At 38.0% G+C, this 21,600-nt stretch overlaps 1 protein-coding gene across 1 annotated transcript in view; it reads left to right on the top strand.

Annotated features, from left to right (window-relative positions):
* fstl4 (follistatin-like 4) overlaps positions 1–21,600 on the top strand; it is a 208,906-nt gene that overhangs the window by 29,164 nt on the left and 158,142 nt on the right. The window lies entirely within an intron of this gene.

Genomic DNA, 21,600 nt, shown 5'->3' with positions numbered 1-21,600 from the left:
CCGCTTATGTCAGAACCGGTTCCACAATGGCACCGGACACCGGTACCAATCCCTAAATAGGAGGCATTCAAGGAACCTGCGCAGTAAGGACAATGATAAGTTAATGCTATGATATTGCTGGGTTAACAAAGCTGCAAGTTAATATTGAGTGTTTGGGTGATCCTCATTCATTTTAATTGTCACTGAAAGTTTGTTCAGTTAGTCCAGATTAGTACTGGAATACACTAAATTACACAAGTTATTAAGACTATGGATGTATGGACAGCAGAATTTCAAGCAAGGAATAAAAAGCCAAACAAATAAACTACATTATCAGCTTAGTTTTGGGGAAAATGCAATGCAATTTAACATTTAGTAAAATTGCATTTTTCAGTTTAGTTGTGCGGGAACATAATTTTCGAGGTGTAAAAAGTCATAAAATAGTCACCTGAGGAAGCAGTAAAAAACTCAAAGAAGTCAGCAGACATATTGTGGCTTTTTTCTGCACAGGGTGTGCTGATTTTCCTCTTGAGACTAATTATCTTCTGCACTTCTGTTTGCTAAACTAGATCAGCTGTCGAAATCAGGCAATTACATTTAATTTTCTTTTTTTGCTCTCCTTTTCTTTGGATGATGATCAACAGAGCTCCTTGGGATTGCCTTCTTTTCACTATTGACAGGTTGTTTCTTTCATTTTTGATTTTTCATTATATAAGTTTACCCCCACCCCCAACACTACTACCTGCCCCCCCTTGTCTACTTCACATCATTTGATGTAATCTTCGGCCCTCTTTTTCCATCCATATACCCCTACACTTGCAAACCTGTTTGTTTGGAGTCTACATACCTCATGTTCAGACAGTGGCATTAATCAAATTGGCCCAGTTGTACAGCTGAAACACAGATGTTACTAGCTTTTGTGCAAAGCTTTTGTATGTGAAGAATTTCACAAAGTTTAGACACAAATTCTCAGTAAATTCCATTTTTACTGGTTGGTGATGCAGAAACCATCCCTGGTCAAAATGTCACTGCCTGGGAAATATGTTATTCTGTGTTCTTTTCACCGAATGTTGTTTTTGCCAGTGGGATCCATATGGGGGAAAAATTGAATATTGCCCATTTATCTTCCCAGGGAATGGTGATTAATTTGGTCTTGAGTGCTTAATTTATGAACCTTTCCAAAGGCCTAATCAGAGTTTGTTACCGTCACAAATTAAACAATGGGAAGAGGCAAAGTAAGTTAAGCAGTCCTGTGGTTCATTTAGATTGTAATTGGGTGAGAATTAGATGGGACAAGGTTGACAGAGAGACTCCCTAATAAGCAGCAAATGACTGGGGAGGAAGTTGGGAGGAGAAAAAGTGAAAAGGGAGTGGAGGAAGCCCAGAGAAGGAGAAATGTGGGAGGGGTGGTAAAGCAAAATATGTGTTCAAAGTCATCTTCTACGTTAACAGAGTCAAGTAATCTGTAGCTTTTGGTTTAATACAACAAAACGACATGAGGATTTTAGCTTTGTGTTATAATTAAAACAACAGATGTGCCATTAATTCTTTGAATACCTTGAAACAATAAGATGATCAGATTTTGAGTCTGTGTTGGTGAGAGGAAAAAAAGAGTGGTTTAAAAAAAAAAGGCCTAGGAGATTTTTTTTTTTCTTACTGTTAAAAAAATTGTTGGAATGTCTGATTTAAAATTTAAGCAAATTCTTTCATCATTGTGGTCTCAAAAAGCTGTAATAGAAGTTTTTTTTTTTTTTTTTCGTATACGTCATACACACATTGCTTGAGACTTGTTCACCAATCACCAGTCGTAGGGGGAAAAATGTGTATTTCCTTATTCCCTGGCTGGTTGGTGCGGTTCCTAGAGGTTTCTGGCTGTCTCTTGTTAAAATGGGTTGCAAAGAAGGTGCTGTACCCAAAACCTCTTTATTATTGCTTTAGTTGCTAGCAGAGCAGTAGTAAGACATAAAAGACATAAAGGTGCCAGATATTCACCTTCAAAGTAAACACTGTACTTCAGCACTGCAGCCAACACTTTTCAAAAGGTGTAACTTTCATTTTGAACCCAAAGCGTCTCCATTTCAGGGCTGTTTTCACAGTCTTAATATACCGCTAAGAGAGTAGCTGCTTGCTTGCGGATAAGTCTGGTTGCTAATTAAATGCTCTTTAGTAGAGGTTCCCTAGTGCATTACTAAAGATGTATTTATGAGGACATGAGCTTAAGCACTTGTTAACAGACATGTTTGATATTTAATATATAGAGTCAGCAATCAATTAGTGCCTATGTCTTGTGAAGAAGGTAAATCTAACTGATGTAATTAAAGACTGCTGTTGATGAGGTTAGATATGACTGTTGTCCAGTTATTAACAGAATATCTAGTATATTTAAAAGCAGAATGGACGATATAAGCCTTATTGTCATGTGTTTTGCACTGTTGAACTAATTAATAGAAGTTACAGGTGGCAATACCCGGCAAAGTGAGTAGGAGTAGTGATAGAATTTGGTTAGCCATGAAGTATAATGCATGAGGAGGGCAGAATAAATGACAACGTTATATTCAAAGTTGACAAGAAAACCATTAAATCGCTGGAAAAACAAACCCTGCCCTCACAGAGTCTATGTAAAACTCAGAGCATTATTTTCACACAAACCTTCACATGGTAACTAATATGAAACAAATAGTAATTTAACCTGTGATTGTACTGGGAAATTGTATGTGTGATGAGTTGGGTATGCAGGTGGTCAGTGCTAACAAAGATAGGACACACAAACCAATACCAGCATGTATACAGAAACCAGTTTGGTTTAAGCTTTAAAAAAAAAAATTTATATGTCTAATATTTAAAAGTTTTAAAAAATGTTGTGTCACACCAAAAATGGTTTTATATTTTTCAGGCCTTGTTGGACATTAAGAAAGTATTTACTTCTTTAATATTGTCTTTTCTATGAATTAACCCTAAGAAAAATATTGCCCTACCATATGTTGTTTGACACAAGAAATCATTTAAAATGCATTGAAATGCTATCCTCAGGTAGACTACACTCAGTGAGCGTTCCTACCTAATGAGAATATCCAAAAAGAATAATTTAATGTTGTAAGTTCACTGAGTTACATCGTAAATCTCTGTGAAATATGATTTCATTAAGCTGTAGAAGCAATAAAGATTACCGTGCGAAGAGTTCACTTTGTCATTGAAGGCTTAATCAAATCAATCAAACGAAACAGGCTTTGCTAAAATCACACCCACCTTTATAGACTTCGATACAAATTTAGAATATCTTCAAGTAACGTTATGAGTCATAAATCTCACAATTTTTGAATGGTCATGAGTTTAAATTTGATTGGTTAGGAATCTACTTTCCGATACGATTAGCAGCTGACCAAAGTTTCACACTGTGATAATTTTTACCAAAAAGATTTAAAGCCAAAGACAAAAGGTGGATTGTAGTGCCATGTTGAGCGCCTGCAGATACTGCTGAAGGGCTTACGAAGGGCACACAGCCTCTCCAGAGGCTAAGACGGACTGACAGTGGCACTCTGAATAACACTTACTATGACTAGGGCATGCAGGCTGCTTGGATACATGCATGCACACATACACAAGCCAGATTGCAGACAGAGCCTAAAAACTGTCATGTGGAAAAAGATGTACCAGGAGAATTGGCAGGCATAGGTTTTTGTTTAGGGGCTTTTCTCTGACTTCCTTTAATCTTAAATGAGCTTGAGTTGTATTATTGTAATGTTTTCCTATTTAGTAAAATACACATCCAGCTTGATACCTTTTTGCTTGCTCTAACGTTAGAATAAACAGCTATTTATTTATTATTTCAGCAGAAATTTGGTTTTACTCATTCAATTTTTGTGTAACACTAAAGTGTCCCAGCATAGTTACTGTTTTTTTTTTTCTCCAGTTGCTTGTTTTATCCTATGCATTAATTATCAGTTGATCAATCACTAATTGTTTGTGGACAACACATTTCACTTGCAAAAGTATCTGTTAAACAAATAGTTTATTTCTTCTGGTTAAGAGTTATCCTCACTGGGTCCACAATTAGTGCATTTAGTATTATGTGTAATCGAATACTGTCTTTCTCATACTGTTTGTGCTCTACATTTTTCTCAGTGGAGGTCTACTCCTGGATGATACTTGCTGCTGCTGTGTGATTGTAAGCATCACTGCAAAAACTTCACATCTATTCTTTACCTTCATCCGTCTGATTTTTACTGCCTTACACATCAACCACGGACGGCTTTATGAGCTGAGAACAAAAATGATTGCTTTTGAATTCAGATTATATGCTTCTGTGAGTAGTTCTCTTTTCCTGTCTTTCTCCTTCTGTCTTCCTTACCTCCAAAGCACGCACACACACACATTTGTGTTATAATACTGTTTTTTTTTTTTATATATATTTTTAATGTAAAAACTATACACACATCTGCATATATTCTCTTAACTTGGATCTCAATGAGCAAGCTATTCAGAAAGACTTTGGTGAGGACAAGGTGTATTTGCATACCCCTAGGGAAGTAGAAATATTAATAAGACTCTGTCAGGTCACATTTCTCTGACTGAGTAAACACATTAATGCTTAAATAGTTTCATATCCCAACATCATTCCCAGATGTACACTGTGTGTCAATTAGAGATTATTCATTTGTGAGAGATACTATTGATTTGTTAGAATCTACCTTATGAAGTTGTTTCAGACTGGTAATTTTAGGGATAATTAGTCAAGTCAGTCTTATTTATATAGCAAATTTAAAGCAACAACCAAAAGTAGCTGAAATAAATACAGTAGAGACGAAAAGCAAAGCAAAAATTACAGTAATGATTAAAAAATGTGATAAATGAATAAAATAGTGTAAAACCCTGGGATAAAATTACAGAGAGAATCAAATAAAGTAAGTACATAAATAAAATGTAGCAATAGAAACAACACTCAAAATAAAAGAGTGGTAAGAAAATCTGTCCTTGACAAAACCACGAGGCATCACAGACTTCACTAAAAGTCAATGAAAAATATGCAGGTCTTTAAAATTGATTTGAAATTGTCAGTTGTTGGGCAGGTTTTTATGTGGCATGGCAGACTATTCCAGAGTCGAACATGGTAACAGCAAAGGCCCAGTCACCTTTCGTTTGTAGGTGAGAAGTTGGCTTTGAGAGAAGTTGTTGGGAGGATTAACTCGGTGACCTGGAGGCAAAAAATTGAGTTACATTTTGGAGTTTATTCACAGAGGGCTTTGAAAACAAATAACACATTTTTAAACTCAGTTCTGTATTGCACAGGTGGACTGTGCGCTTGATCTAAAACAGGAATGATGTGTTGCTTTTTCTTCTTTGTTAGACGTCTTGCTTCTGGGTTTTGAACCATCTGCAATCGAAAATCAAAGAAGTATAATTGGATTTAATGTCATTATTTTCTAGCACGAGTCCAATTCTCACTGCACCAAAACTGTAGAATCAAATCTCTACTAAGGTATCATAAAGACTTTAAGGAAATCTTTTCAAAACAATACTATGATTACTGCAGGACAATGTTATTACTGCCAGTAACCTTGGCATTTCAAAAGATACAAAGTTGTTCAAGTTGGACTTACATCTGGTGACAAAGAGGGTATTTACTCATTTTGTGTGTGGTTGTTTCTGACACAACAGAGTTTGCACGAATCCCTCAGTGGAAAAAGTAACACTGAGTTCATTACCCCACTGCTGCATTACTGTCAGATTGGTGAATATGAGTCAGGATGATAAATGAGTGCTATGATAGCTCCAGCAAAGACTGCATGTCATTGTGGTGACCATGTTGTTGACAGTAAAATGTGCAGTCAATGAGTCATGAGGACAGTTGCTACTAGGGAGAAAGTATCATTTGTTCAATCAACAGGCTCAGGGGAAGGCCAACACCACCTCGAAAACCTTCTGCTCTCTGTGAAGTCATAGATTTCAATAAGTTTTCTGTAAATAATCTGCAGATGCTTTTTTTTATAAGTATTTGGTTCTGCAACTTGCTTGCATAAAGGCACTTTCCATGGTGAAGGGGGATGGAGTTGGGGAGGGTGCCACAAAAAACAAAATTAGGTGCCAGGTATCAACACCACTGGGATACAATAGTTTTCTAATGATGATGAGCATCTGATATGCACTATAGCGTTGTTACTACAACATAGCATAAGAAAGACAGTACACATTTTCAAAGCGCTGGTGAAATCCTTAGAAAAGTCTATGATCTGAGACTTTTGGCATTTTGGGTTGTCTATAGAAAGTCTCCACACAATTCAGGCCATTTGCTGCACCGATCGTTGTCGCCACTATTTGTCACGGCGGGGTGCGCCGATGTGTATGGAAACAGGACCCAAAAGCAGATGATGATGAGGAGTAGTAAGTTTAAACAGAAAAGTGATCCTTTATTGAGATGACGGCAGGGAAAACCAAGAAACCAAAGCAAACTGTCAAAACACTACGAAACAAAACACTAAGAGGTACTAAGACCAAAAACTATAACTATAACTGTGGAGAACATAAACAGGCAAAGACGAAAACTAAGGCTAAGGTCAAAATAACAGACGACCCGACAATAGCATGCAGAAAACAAAGGGCTTAAATACATACAAGAGGTGATCAGGGGAAGTGGAGACACATGGGGGAACAGCTGACTGACATGGAGAGGAAAGCTAAATACAATGAACAAAGAACACATGACACTGTCAGAATAAAACAGGAAACACTAAAACTAAACATGACAACACAAACTTAACAGACCTAATACGTGATGAATAATACAAAACCCCAAAACATCGAAAACCCAGGAACAATAACCAATAACTGCCCAAACTAAAGGCAAATAGGAAATAACACAAAACCTAATCACATATCAAAAATGAGAAAAATACAAAAAGAACTCAGAGCGCTGGGTCGGAGACCCAGCCTGTGACACTATTTCACATCTGAGAGATCATTATTTGAGAACTCTTATATATCCTTAAACGAACAACATATCTATTTTTTTCCCTCTGCTGTCTCGATTAATATACCTTCAAACTCACTGACTGTCTGGAAAACTGGCATAAGGCATGTGGTATGATTCACTTCACTGTGTTCATGCTTATGCAGTTAACTGCTCTCAAGTGTGCCAGCAGAGGACAACCTCATCTGATGAGGAAGGCCACAAGATGTGACTGAAAACTTTCAAACTGCTAAGTGGATCTTGTGACTATGTCAAACTGCTATTTCAAGGTCTAGAATGAATCTTCAAGCTCAGAGAAAATGACAGCGTGAAGTGGCGACATTTCCTGGCCACCTTTCAAGCCTACGCTAAAGGACAGAAATGCCACTCCAACACTGGATGGTGTGTTACTACCCTCCTGGCAGATTTGTCTCTACAAGACTGCTTTAACACATATAGGCATATGTTGTACAGAGGCTACAGGAGCAGCCAAAAGAGCTAAATGTACCTGAAAAACCTGGGCTTGGCAGATTTATCTAATAACTTATTGTCGTACAGTATCATAGCACCCTTTATGCCTCATTTGCAAGCTTGAATCCCATCTGTGAGATGTATTTTCACACTCAGTTTTCAGAAGTCTCCTACCTTTGGTTTCATTGTTGTTGTTAAAAGATGATTTGTCACTTTGAAAGAAAGCTCTTCAAATTACAGAAAAACAAATTTCAGGCAAAGGTTGGAAAGCTCGGGGCACAGATGAAATAAATGAGACAACATTAAAATACTGAGTCTATAAGGAATCAAGGTGGCAATCACATCAGTGCACTTTGCCAGGGTACAATGAGATGAAAATGAATCAAATTGGCTTGAATCGAATTTAGAAAACGTTTTAATAAGGCATTTGTATTTCCTACATAATTTTCTAGATATGACAAGCAATTACCATTGTCCGGGTTTTGGCAGCGTGAGCGAGTGGGCTCTGCCAGGATTCTGCCTTTGAGGGTGTGCTTTTAGAATTCAATATGCAATTTGAGATTTCTCTGAAGCTCTTTGTCCACATCCACTCCTTTTTTGTTAGCGACAAGAAAGCACATAAAAGCGCTGCAGCTGCTGTGACAGACATTGTGATCTCAACAAACTGCTATATAGCCATGTCCCAGTGAGAAAAGTCTCCAGAAATAACCTCATAGACTCACCAAATCATCTGATCATTGTCATAGTGACTGTATATATACAGAAATCTATTTTTAAAACTTGTTGTGATCTCAGGAGCCTTTGGAAATGCATGAAGATTAATACGAATCCTGTCATCGATGTGATTTTAAAAAAACAAGTCAGCGAGGGGAATGGCACCCATGGCTCGGCAGGTGGGTTGTTCTCAGGAATATTTGCTCCTTACTTTGAAGTTAAGTCAGTGAATAATTTATTATTCAACAAATTTAAATGTAAAACGGTTTGGCAAGCCAGTTATCAAGAGAGAGCAGTACAACAGCTGCAATAATGGTAAACCTAACAATCGGTTTCCTTTTTTTCTATTTATAAGACCTGAAGGTTAAGGTGGGGTCAAAGGGGGACTAGAATCATGCATATGTAATGCAATAAGGTCATGGGTTCTGATAGAATGGCAGAGAGAGGTCATTTTTTGGTATATTGTTAGCATTGATTAATTACTTGAGATACTATCAAGGTTTCCTTCATAATTACAACTCTCGGCCTATCAGGTGGGTAGACTCGAATCATTAGTCTTCCAGGGAATCCTCATTTCAACTTTTATACCAAAGTTCAGATTTATCATTCACAGTCATGTTTTGAAGGCTGGACATTAATAACAGTCCGTGTACAGCTGCTTCTTCCTCCATCTCACATGCCCCATTAAAGTTATATAAATTTACATTTTCTGCCATCACAATAATTTCCTGCAGATTTTCCCTGTAGCTGCTGTGCAAGACAGCCAGTTTCTTTGTTGGTGAGTGCAGTCCAGGTATTGCGTGTAATTAACACATTTAGGTTTTGCTTCCCTTGCTCTGTATCCATAATCCTATAGCTGCAGATGCTGTACTCTTATCTATTTTTTCTGCCACCATTGTGACAGGGGCTTGCTGTAATACCTTGCAATACCATGAGTGATTGTTAATCTGGCTGAATTTCTTTTATGTTTTGTGTTGCAGTGCACTTTTTGATAGATTGAGGAGCCCCATCTTTTGCATATTATGTATTTTCCCCTACAAGTTTCAGTGCTATAACAACACCCTGGAAATATAAGCATGTCTACTGCGGCTCCAAAAGTAAGCTCAAAACATACTCAAAAATATAGGAATTTAATAGCTTTAATAAAAGGAAAAAAGGGGTTTATATTCTGAGGAAATGCAAACAAAATCAAACTTGGAAACAGTATATTTAAAAAAAAAAACAAAAAAAAAAAACACATGAAGAAAGACTGTTTGGACACCCAGCAGTGGCTTCACTAAATATCACATTCACATGTTTATTATTTAGCTTGCTGAACTGGGAAATGTCTGGGCGTGAAATCAATCAGTTACTGTAATAGCTGTGGTGAAGGTTCCCTCCATGTTTCAGCCAGCAAAGCTTTTAATTCATCCACAGAACAGTCTGACATTTTTTTTTCCCCTCCATGGCATCCCATATGTGCGCTTTGGGATTTAGGTCAGAGCTCTGGGACGACACTTTTGATTTTCTATGATAAAAATATTCTTTCAGTGGGCATCTGGCAATCTTTTTTTTTTTTTTTTTTCGTTGATTACTTTAATTTCCTATGTCCACTTGACATTAACAAATGTTACCATTTTACCAAGTTTACCATCATTACTGTAAGAAAAATTCCAAACATTCCTATGTAGTGTAGGTCGTCCTGCTGTCTGGTTGAAATTCTCTCCCTTTTCTTTTTTTCTTTGACTTTCACAAACTTTCTATCATCAGAGTCATGTAGGTTTATTTTGGCCTCATCTGAAAAAAAGCTCTTCTCCTGTGTATGTTCTTTTGCAAATTTAATCGCATCTGCCTCTTTGAGCTTGTAAATGTTTTCTGCTGTATCATTCCCCCTCCCTGCCCATACGAGCTGTTCCTATTTCAAATGGTTTGAACTCATTCGTATATTTTAGTCTTTGCTGAACTTAGGAAGGAACTCTGCAGCTGTGTTTTGTTTTTTCCAGGAGTTTACTTATGGACTTCACTTTGATGGATGATCTTCCTGGTCTGTGTGCTGTTTCCATGTTTGAACGGCAGACATGTTTTTGAAAGTATGCTCAGCTGCAGTAGATGAAGAATTTATTTTCTAGTGAGAAAAAAGCTGATATATTGCATAGTAGAAGCTGCTGTGTGTCATTATCAGAGTTATATGGATGTCGCTTGAGATTAATATTGTCACATTGATGATCCAGCTAATATTATTGACTGACTAGTGGTACACAAATGTGCAAAGTGTTCATTAGTAAGAATAATGTCATTAGTGCTTGTATCCTGGGATTGAGCATTGACTGAGGCATTTTGTTTTTGTATGTACATACTATATTTCTGTGTGTGTGTGGGGGGGGGCAGACAAAGGTTTTAGTCTCATTGCCACAGTGTATAAAATCAAGCTGCTATGCAGTCTCTCCTGCTGTCATTTCAAACTTCATACTTTCCCACTGCTGTAGGACAGGTTTGTCAGCCCCTAGCATTCCCCCGCTGGCCTGGGGCCCCACTTGGCCTTTCTTGCCTGGTGGCAGGGGGCGCCTCTGGTTACTGATGCTATGCTATTTCTGATCTACTGTAAATACACATTATATTGTTAATATAACAAAAATCACATAACGACTGTAACTGGTGTTACAGTAAGTGCATGACCTGGGTTCCACATATAAAAGGCACGGAGTTTCACTTAACTCATTCATCGTTGCGAATTGATAACAGGCTAAGATCACATAATCGGTACATTTGTCTTCTAATCTGTAAACCTAAAATTACCCTGTCCCATATTTTAGCAATTCAGAGAACGTTTTTGTCTAATTTGGAATAAGGAAACATTATAAATAAATGTGAAAAGTTAAAATTAATGATCGTTTTCATCTGCTTTCTCAAGATTATAGACAAGAGCCATTTCTATTCAAGACAAAAAAATATAAAGAGGACTGATTCATCTGTTTTGTTTTCAAAAGGAGTTTAGGATTATTCCAGTAGCCAGTCACATATTGGTGTGCTGTTGCTCATGCATGGCATTTAGGGATTTTTTTTTTTTTTTTTTTTTTTTAAACTTGAGTAAGAACAAGGGAATTCAACTGAGAAATAACAATCTGGCACCACCGTGTGTGTGTGTGTGTGTGTGTGTGTGTGTGTGTGTGTGTGTGTGTGTATTACCTGTAAAATTCTTACAATTTTCTTTACAGCTATCAACAAGAGGGAGAGAAAGAAGCAATCTCACTTAAGAATAAGATATCTCTCACATCTCAGATGTTCTCTCAGGGAATAGGTATGGTCTCCACTCATATTCAGGAAAGGCATTTCATATTCAAACACAAATGGAGCAATTTGTGCAAATAGCATGCGTAATACTGGGGCAGACTCCAAGGTATGTGAGCGATGGCTCGGCCCTGGAGAAGAGGCTCTTCACCCTAAATGCATCAGTGACGAAACCCCGGGCCCATGGAAATAGGGCAGAGAATGAATTAGGGTGTCATTGGTTAAGGACATCAGTGAGAAGAAAGAGATAAAGACAGAGCGAGAGCTTCGTAATGAAATTGCTACTTGCCATACTAAGTAGGAGCACCAAGTATACTGTGAAATCAGATCGAGCCGGCTGCGGCTAACATGGTTGTTTTGACGTGTTGGAATGAGCTGTCTCTCAGTGAGCGAAGTGATAATTCAGCTGTCATTCTGAGGGGGAAGCAATGATAAATTTCTCAGATGGTTGAAAGAGGGCAGGGATCAGAGTAATCGACTAACTATGCTTTCTTCTTACGCTAATTAAAGAGGAATTAATGACAGACTCACACCTTCCAGCCATCTACCCGCAGTTTATGTTAACTTTTTTTCTTTTTTAAAGGAGCAGTGGCTTATTAAAAATCTTTTGTTGGCTTGAAAGGTTTTGTTTAAAATAAAGATTTTTTTTTAAATTAATTAATTCAGTAAATGTTCAAACTGTGTCCAGGAAATTTCTTTAAAGTTACACTGTAAACTAGTGCAAATCGCACACTTACATTTTCCAAGTCTCTGAAGATATACCCAGTCAGATATTTCAGCCGCACTGTTTTCTGATTATTAATGGACAAAAGATTCTTCATTCGCATAATGTTTGAATAATTGACTTTCGCATGCATTTATGGTATTCAAATTAATGGTAATCAAAGTGGGGATTTTCTTCTGGCACTTAATGTTGTGAGAACCTCCGATTTATCAGATTCTAGCAGAACATTTTTAACGATGTTCCTTGATGATTGTGTAGTTCAGCTCTTGTGTGTTGCATCAGTAATGTAATGAAAACCGGCAAGGGTACAGAGGCATAGTGTAATTTGCACCTACAAGAAATGGACAGTGTAATGACGACTGTGGAAATCAAACTCATACAAGGTTTTGCCCACGCAAGAAAATCCTGATTATATAAACTTTCATTATTCAGAGTAGGTTTTGCAGAACTCTGACCTTAATCAAAGTTTATCATCATTTTCAATTACCTTCAATGATAAGATATGCATTCATGGTAGTGTCAGCAAATGTAGAAAATCAACTTCTCGCGTTGCTATTGCAGCCTTTTTTTTTTTTTCTACTTTCAGCTCTTTCCCTATGATTTGCCTTTCTCTCTCCATCTTTTGAACTGTCAGGGTTTTTAAAATGATTTTTTTTAGGGACTTATTGTGAAGATCTGTGCTGATATCACTTCCAGATTGTCTGGTTGCTGATATTTCTTTTGTTGATTGTGCTGGTTTCATTTTGTGCCACTGGAAACAAAGAGGTCTTTTTTTATGAAACAAAATTAAAAATAGCAGTTTTAGCTTTCAGCTCTGTAGCAAACAGGACAGAAATTATGTGGCACAACAGAAAAACACTGGCTACTTCCATTAATTAGATTTTATTGGCTGGATATGCACTCACCAAACACTTTATTAGCTACACTTTGCTCATATCGGGTTGGACCTTCAGAACTGCTTTCGTTATTTGTAACACTGATTTAATGAGGTGCCAAAAACCTATCTCAGTGATTTTGGTCCATATTGACATGATGGTGTCACAAAGTTGCTGCAGATTTCCTCACTGCATATCTGTGACGTGAGTCTCCCATTCCATCACCCTCCAAAGGCGCTCTTTTGGACCAAGATTTGGTGACTATGGAGGCCATTTGAGTCATGTTCAAGGCAATTATCTGATGTTGTTTGATATGATTTGAGGTTTGTGACATGATAAATTATCCTGCAGCCATCAGAGGATTGTTACACTTTGGTTATAAAAGGATGGCTATGACAGCACCAATACTCAGATAAGCTATGGCTTTGAAATTATACTTACTCAGTACTAAGAGGTCCAAAGTGTCCCAAGAAAATATCCCTCACATCATTAAACCACAATCACTATTGTGAAACAGTGCTACAAGGTCAGAAATAGCCATGCTTTCATGTTGTTTACCCAAAATCAGGTTTTTTCCAATCCTCTGTTGGCCAATTTTGGTGAATCCTTGTAAATAGTAGCCTCAGTTTCCTGTTCTTTGCTGACAGGAGTGGAAAACTGTGATGCTGCTATTGTAACCCATCTACTACTTGTTTTAATGTGTTATGTGTTCAGAGATGTTCTTCTGCAGACCTTGACTTTTAATGAATTCTTATTTGAATTACTGTCACCTTTCTATAAGCTCGAAGCAGTTTGGCCATTCTTGACTGACCTCTGGCATCAACAAGGCATTTTCAGAGACCTGCTGCTCACTGGATTTTTCCCACCCCATTCTTTACAAACCGTAGAAATGGAAAATCCCGGTAGCAGCCCCACAGTCGCACATTCAGAGTCACTTGAATTACCTTTCCTCCTCCTTCCTTGACTTTTTGTTTCTTTTTCAGATGCTCAGTTTGACCTTTAACATTTCACCTTGACCATGTTTACATGCCTAAACATTAGGTTCCTGTTATCTGACTGGATGACTTGCGTTAACAAGTGATGAACAGCTGTACATAATAAAGTGACCATATCGAGGTATCCTGAGTGTGTACATACATTACAACTAGATGATCATTCTGAAGGTATTTAATTCAAAATGACTACCCCTGTTTTTTTCCTAACATCAACAGTAACAGCTCAGCTTTACACATAGTTTAGCATGAAATCCTTTATGTACTCAGCATGTGTCGGCCTTGTTATTTCACTCTTTATTTTATGGTATTTGATAATTGCGAATGCCCCCATTGAGAAATTGAAGTGATCTTTGGGGAAGCGCTGATGACACTTTTTGTCAATCAAAAGTACAAATTTTTAAATTTGGGTACCTGTCGATAATACTGATTAGTGAAGAAAATACATTCCCAGAAAACTCTGAAAATGTCATCTCATTTTTTGTCAAATGTAGTTCACTTGGGGACAGTGACAAAATAACAGTATAACAATATTTGTTGCTGCTCCTGATCTGTTATGCAGCTTAGGTGGATGAGGTTTCATTAGTTTTGGTGGCGTGGCTCTGGTATGCTGAGGAGATGCAGGCAAAAGCTTCCCTGCTTCTGTAATTTTACAATCCATGTTTTGTCTCTGGACATTTACTCTTGTTTCTTCAATGCTGGCTGCAAACTTGATCCATTATATTTCTTGTTGCCAGCATTAGTGAACTTCTTTTAAAAGTTTAGCAGACCATAGTTTTTATTATTAATTCTCTAATAAGAGAAGTATACTGCAGACATTGCTTGTTATTCACCTATCAGCTGAAACAGTAGGAGGTAGGCTTAAGGCAAATACTGGTGTTGGTAGTCATGCATCCCTAATAACCCTTTTTTTTTAACATCTGGAATTGACACTTCCACAAATAAAATATAAAAATAAAACTATAATGGTGATGAAAACAACATGAAACATTAAAAATTGTTACCTAAAATCTATTGTCGAATACCTCCCACTCAAAGTCTGACACATTTGATGCAGTTGTTTGTTCCCCCTCAGTCATTTTCAAGCTTACAAAGGTTCATCTCAAAAGACTACTGTAACTGACTGTTTGCAATGATTTTTAAAATACGCTGATATGAAACACCGAGACTACAAATCCATGCTTTAAATGTGAGTATAACAGATATTCAAAACACTCAGCATTTATTCACAGATATCAAAGAATGAGAGAGAGGGTTTGCAGGGTCAGGTCACACACCTGGCATGCTTCCTCATCCTGATAACGTTCAGCCTTTTTAATCCTGATTAGCGCTCCCTTTGAGGATCACAATGGCTGTTTGGCTTCTATACGTGTCATGTCTCTGCCTTTAGGTGCTTGAAACACCTTTTATTTTTTTTATTTTTTTTACTTATCAAAATTTGAACAACAGCAGGAAAAAGACACACCAGGACTTTGTTACAGCTCTTATTAGATAAAAGCAAAAGATTATAAAATGTCCTGTATGCCTGAACTTTGCTTAGATGCTTTAGATGAAGACTTTCTCACACTCAAAAAACACTTTGTCTTAAACTGTTTACCCTCTTTTTGTCTCAGACTTTGACTAATGTTTTGTTTCATTATTTAGCCTGTTTTTAGAAATGTTAACCTGTATAAAGCTACGATGTTTAGCCTCATGACAATAAATTACTTTTAGGAAATATGAAATATTTAAACTCCTGACTGATTAGACTTTGGGTTGCAGTCTTTTTGCTCTTTGTAAAAGGTTTAAGGATCCTGGAAAATTTGATTTCTTTTTACCATCCGCATGTGTACGCGAGTGTGCATGCTTGTGTACGTGTCTGTGTGTGTCCTTTGCCCAGCTGTTTGGAAAATGATGTCAACAGACATTACTGATGAATGGAAAACCATGCTGGAGAACTGCAATGTATCTCTTACTTAGTTTTATAGACTACTGGTTTCTGTTTTATTTGTCTTTAACAGGCTTGTGCAGTCATCACTACTAGTCAAAGTAGAAACAAATATAATTTATCCTCTGCTGTACTGCAGTTAAGGAGGTAACCACACTCACTTAAGCCATAGATCATTGCTCTAATTTCTGATCCATGTGCACTATGGCGTCTTTCTTCAGGAAATGAAGATTTTATTGGCAGCCTTTCACTAAGTGTGGCAGCTAAGTGAAAAGCACATCAAATACAACAATTTATAAAAGATCTTAAATGCAAAAAGGCAAAAACAAAAAACTGGAATTATTTCAACCCTAGAATCTAAGTAATTTGTCAATGTGCTTTGGTCGCAGCAGATGGCCATGGTAGCCCATAGTTTGCATATAACTGCGGACTTGTCTAAAAACCCTCACTTACTCTATATCTTACTTACTCTGAATCAAATGATTAGTTCATTTCCAGGCCTCTGGAGAGCTTCAAGACAAGGTGAGGAGGTAATTTAGCCATTTAAATCAGCTGTGTTTAAGGATGCATCTAAAACCTTCAGGAAACTGGTCGTTGAGGCCTGGAGTTTCCCCACACCTAATTTACATCATCCGCACAAACTGGTGACACCAACCAAAGCAATCACAAAGAGTTTTATTGCAGTGTATATACCTTTTTTTTTTTTTTCTTTTTTTTCTTCTTAGCTACTTCAGCAACCTCAAGCAACCAGTGGTCCACTGCAATTGTCCCTCATGATCAGTGGTTGCCAGACATATGCTGATAAATCTCCAAGCCTGTGTAACTTGGGCCTAATTATTTGGAATTTTGATATATTTTTTTCAACTCATGTAGATCTTATCAGGGCTGGTGATGAGATCAGATCATGAAAGCAGTCAGCAGTTTCAGCATCTTATGTTGGGACTCGGGGCACAAATGCACTGATTGTATATTGATAGACTATTTACACGTTCCTTTCAGAGCAAGTGTGCCTTTCTGGTTATTGTCCAGCCTTTGTAGAACAATCTCCACAACTTAACAGGATTAGTTTGTTTTTTGACATTCATTGATGATGGCTTTCTGTCACCACAGACTCACAAAAACCCTTCAGTTCAAAAGAAATACTGGTTTCTACAGGCTATGTTCCATCCAACGTGTGAGAGAGTCAAATTACTTAATAATCCCTCCTTTTTCCTGCACTGGGAAAACACATTAAATTTTGTCCTATTAAATCAGACAGCCAAAATGCATTTGAAGTAATTCATTTGCATCAATCTGAACTTGTATCAACTTGAAGCAATAACACTGCCGCTCTGCAAAATAGAAGCTCTTTTGCTCATGGATGAGACTAATTAATGCCTGCTGTGTTCTCATCATTCTCCTTCCCCATTCATTTGGCATATTAGGCAAAATGCTCTGAGAAATGTAATTACATTCATGTATCATTAATAGCGTATCTCAGTGTTATTTCGGAGAACAGAGAATTATGGAGTTGTGCCCCACTGCATGTTTCACAAAAAGGATTGCAGAAAAGTAACATTATCTTTCAATAAAGTTATAAATACTTCAAATATTTGCCTATAGAAATACGATAGTAGTGTACTAAGCCCTGGAAGATTATGGAATAAAATTTGTCATCTTCTATTATTTGCATTTAGTAAAAAGAAAACCTTTTTTATTATAGGAAAGCCATTCTTATCAAGGATTACCGGATATGTCTACATTCAGATCTGTGCTGTCGTCATACTTGGTATTCATGAGGCTTTTTAGCCTCACTATACAAACAGTAACCTGTGGTCGCTAGTATGGAATTGCATGTCTTCCATCTGAGTCGTGGCAATTCATTATTTTTGAAAGGAATACCAATGTAGAAACACATTTGAATACAGTTCTTTCTTTCTCTTTGCAACAGCACACTTTTTAAGTGTGAGGTTTTCTCAAGGTGGATCTTGAAATTAAATAATTACCAAGTTTTGAATAAAGAACAGCATATCTAACCCTGAAAAATAAATAAATAAAGGATTATAAGGCTGCCAGAGAAAACTATATCAAGTTGACTTTTCTAACAGCTACTTAAATCACATAAGTCGCAAACTACAGCAAACAAATTCAACTTATTGTTTGAGTGCCTTCAAACAGCTTGGTTCTCCTTCTAGCATAAGTTAAGGGAGTTCCAGTGAAATGCTGATGCGTGATGTTATGTGATCTGTCCGGTGGATACATCAGAAATGTCAATACAAAACTTCAATATGTAAATATTGTGCCAGCTGAAAATCTCCAGTTTCACACACAATTGTAAAAATGCTATTGAAACAGAAGAACAGAGCAGTAATGGGGACATATAGTGATGCACGTTCCAAGTTATTCCAAAGGTGTTACACTGATGTTTAGAAATCAATGTGGTTTGCCTTCTTCTTTTGAAATGCATTAAACTAATCTATTTATATAAAGATCTGGGATTCCACTGTTAAACTCTCTTACTAAAGTTAAAGGCCTGCACTTGCTGTTGTTCAAAGGTGAACGTACACTCAAAATCTCCCTCAAGAACAATTAAGGCTATCAACACTTGGTTAAAAAAATCTGTTAATGACTCTTTTAATTTAGTTAAATTATGTAATTAAAAAACACAGAGGGTCAGCACATTTGAATCCATGACATGACTCCATTAGCTTAAGTGCACTTTTAAAAACCCGTTGCTTGGTTTAGTGTTGATTGTGGCGGCCTGGCTGCAGATGAGAAAAAAGAATAGCTCACTGCTTGCTTCAGCTCTATCGCTAAGCTGTATTGATCTCTATTGGATTTGGTCCATAACATACTCTCACCTAACTCTGAGGTTAACCCCCAAAGGCGCCTTAAAGACTCTCTGAAGTTTATAGTGACTCTTCCAGGCGAGGAGAATGAATGAAGTATGGTTCCTTCAGCGCCCAAAGGTAACTTCAGCCTAGCTCGATCACAGTGCACTACTTCCAAAGCACTGACTCCCATTTTTTTTCATTACTCTTCATAAGGCTTATGTGGGGGGTTTAGAGGTAATCAAACTGATAGAGGAGAGATAGGGGATAAGTGTAATTTTTAAAATTTTAATATATTTTTTTCCCCCCTCAGCCGTACACACACTCACTGTCGCCATACACACTCTGTACCCCCTGGCCCAGACAACAATAACCCCAGATGGGCAATCAGCCCCCAGACCCAACTAAATGAAGTTGTGGAGAGAAAATGGTAACAAACGGCCTAAAATCTTGGAAGAAAGTTTTGTGTGTGTGTGTGTGTGTGTGTGTGTGTGAGAGACTAATTCTGAATGAAGCTACGTCAGACTAGGAACAGGTCCTTGCATCACTCTACGATCTCTTTGGGGAACTGCTGCATGATTTTCTACTATGGGGCGACCGTGGCTCAGGGGGTTGGGAAGCGTATCTGTAACCGGAAGGTGGCCGGTTTGATCCCCGGGCTCTCTGTCCTGGTCGTTGTGTCCTTGGGCAAGACACTTTACCCTACCGCCTACTGGCATTGGCCAGAGGGGCCGATGGCGCGATATGGCAGCCTCGCTTCTGTCAGTCTGCCCCAGGGCAGCTGTGGCTACAACCGTAGCTTGCCTCCACCAGTGTGTGAATGCGAGAGTGAATGAATAGTGGCATTGTAAAGCGCTTTGGGTGCCTTGAAAAGCGCTATATAAATCCAATCCATTATTATTATTATTATTATTATTATTATTATTATTATTATTATTACTACTATATTTGAGCATTGAACGCATTTTCTTACTATAGGTCTTATTCTGTAGTGCCGTGTAGCCCTTGTGTGACAAGATTCACACAAGGGCTTTTTCTGTCACTAACATTCATGCACACTCAGTCAGAAAGGTGTCAGGGGCGATGTTGGTTTCAGCATCTTGCCCAAGGATACTTTGACATGCAGACCAGGAGAGCCAGGGATTAAACCTTCAAGCTTTGGATTCATAGACAATCCGATTAATACTACTAAAACCCACTCTATCTCCAACTTCAACAACTCCCTACCATAGTAGTGGAAGAAAGGTGGCACTCCTTGCGGTACTTACAGAAGTCTGTTTATTCAAACATATATACAAATGGGAGCCAGTCCAGACCAAGGCAAAAATCTGTTACAATGCCCTTTTATGAGGTTTGTGAACCATTACAGCTCCCAGACAGATATACCTGACACCCCACTGCTCTTAATTCATTCCTTCATCCCTTAAGAATTTAGTGTGTAGAGAATACAAGCATAATTTCCATTCCTTCAATTCCCTCCCAGTGTTTGTTTTTCCCTCTTCATGATCAGAATGGTAGTTCCTGATTAAGCCATAAAAACTGGCAACCACTTTGATAACCAGGTGGAAGTGGGGTCCTTGCTAAATTTCTGGTATCTATGCACCTTACTTGTGCTTCTTTATAGAAATGTTACTGTGGCTTTCACATGAACTTTGGTAGGTGACCTAAATTAAATTTATATGCATTCATACAAAGACAATCTCGTTTTTTGCCCATTTCCTTACTGGGATCAGTGCCCTGAGAGCTCAGTCATCACAGGGACCACTGTTGCTGTCACCCTCAACATCTTCACTCACCCTTCTCTTGAGCTTGTGTTCCTTCTTCCTGATGTTGCTATCACTCTATATAGTTAGATGTATCTATGCAGCCATTTTGCTCTGGTCGATCACCACTACTATAACCAGTTGATTGGCCAACACCAGTTTGTTTGTCTGTATCTGGATGTTGCACATATATGCCCATATAAAGACAGAGAGAAAGAGACAGCTACAAAAGGTCAACCATGGGCATCGATGATTTAGAGGCTGAAGCCAGACTTGCAGCTGGATTTCTCGCTGGATTCTTGCACAAGTATGCTTACCTTTGAGGCCCTGCAGTGTTGCTAAGTCCTGCTGTGCCATGCTGAGCTATGATGGGTAGAGCAGGGAGATGCCTGTGCAGTCAGACTACTCACGCCTGGAGAGGAGCCAGAGACCAGTCACTGCTCTGCAGCTACAGTTAATGGAGTGGCACGCAGCACAGAAAGAGACGTATGCCGCAAAGTGTTTGTTTGCACGCTCATGCTGCCTCCATGTGCCTGTTGTAACACACATACCTATGCACACACACGCTATGCCTCAGGCTCTCACCACTGGCATTGATCAGCGCAGCAAGAGTTCTGTTAGACTGCGGAGTCATCAATGTTAATTTAACTTTTGAGTGTGTTAAAATCAAGAGCCTGCTAGTGTTTATATAATTCCACATCTGTCAGAGATATGCAAATGCTCCAATAAAGGTTCCAATAAAAATAACAGCTTCAGAACCAAATGAGCTTCATGAACAAAAAGACAAACTTCCACTGAATCTGCAACAATTATGAGTGATTGCGACAATAGAATCAGCACTGAATAATGTGCAAAATACAATGTTTTATATTATCACAGATGGTGGATGGAGGAGGACACATGACAACAAGCGCAGCTATCGTCTCCCTTTCCTCCTCTGTATATGCATGGCTGGAATCCAACTGTGAATGAACACTGAACTCAGCTAGAGTTGATAGATGCCATTTTTCTTGGCAAGCAATCGTACCTGTGCCAGTATTTCTTGTCCCTTTTATTCTTGCTCTCTCTCACTACCTCTCGAGAGAAATCAGTTAGCTTGATAAGTGATATATATTTAGCCTTGATAGCAGCTGGA

This window comes from Mchenga conophoros, linkage group LG10 (genome assembly GCF_057382185.1).
Source record: "Mchenga conophoros isolate Kocher_MC1m ecotype Shallow Benthic linkage group LG10, M_conophoros_male_GT1.1, whole genome shotgun sequence".
NCBI classification, from domain to species: domain Eukaryota; kingdom Metazoa; phylum Chordata; class Actinopteri; order Cichliformes; family Cichlidae; genus Mchenga; species Mchenga conophoros.
This window is presented reverse-complemented; position numbering and strand designations above follow the sequence as displayed.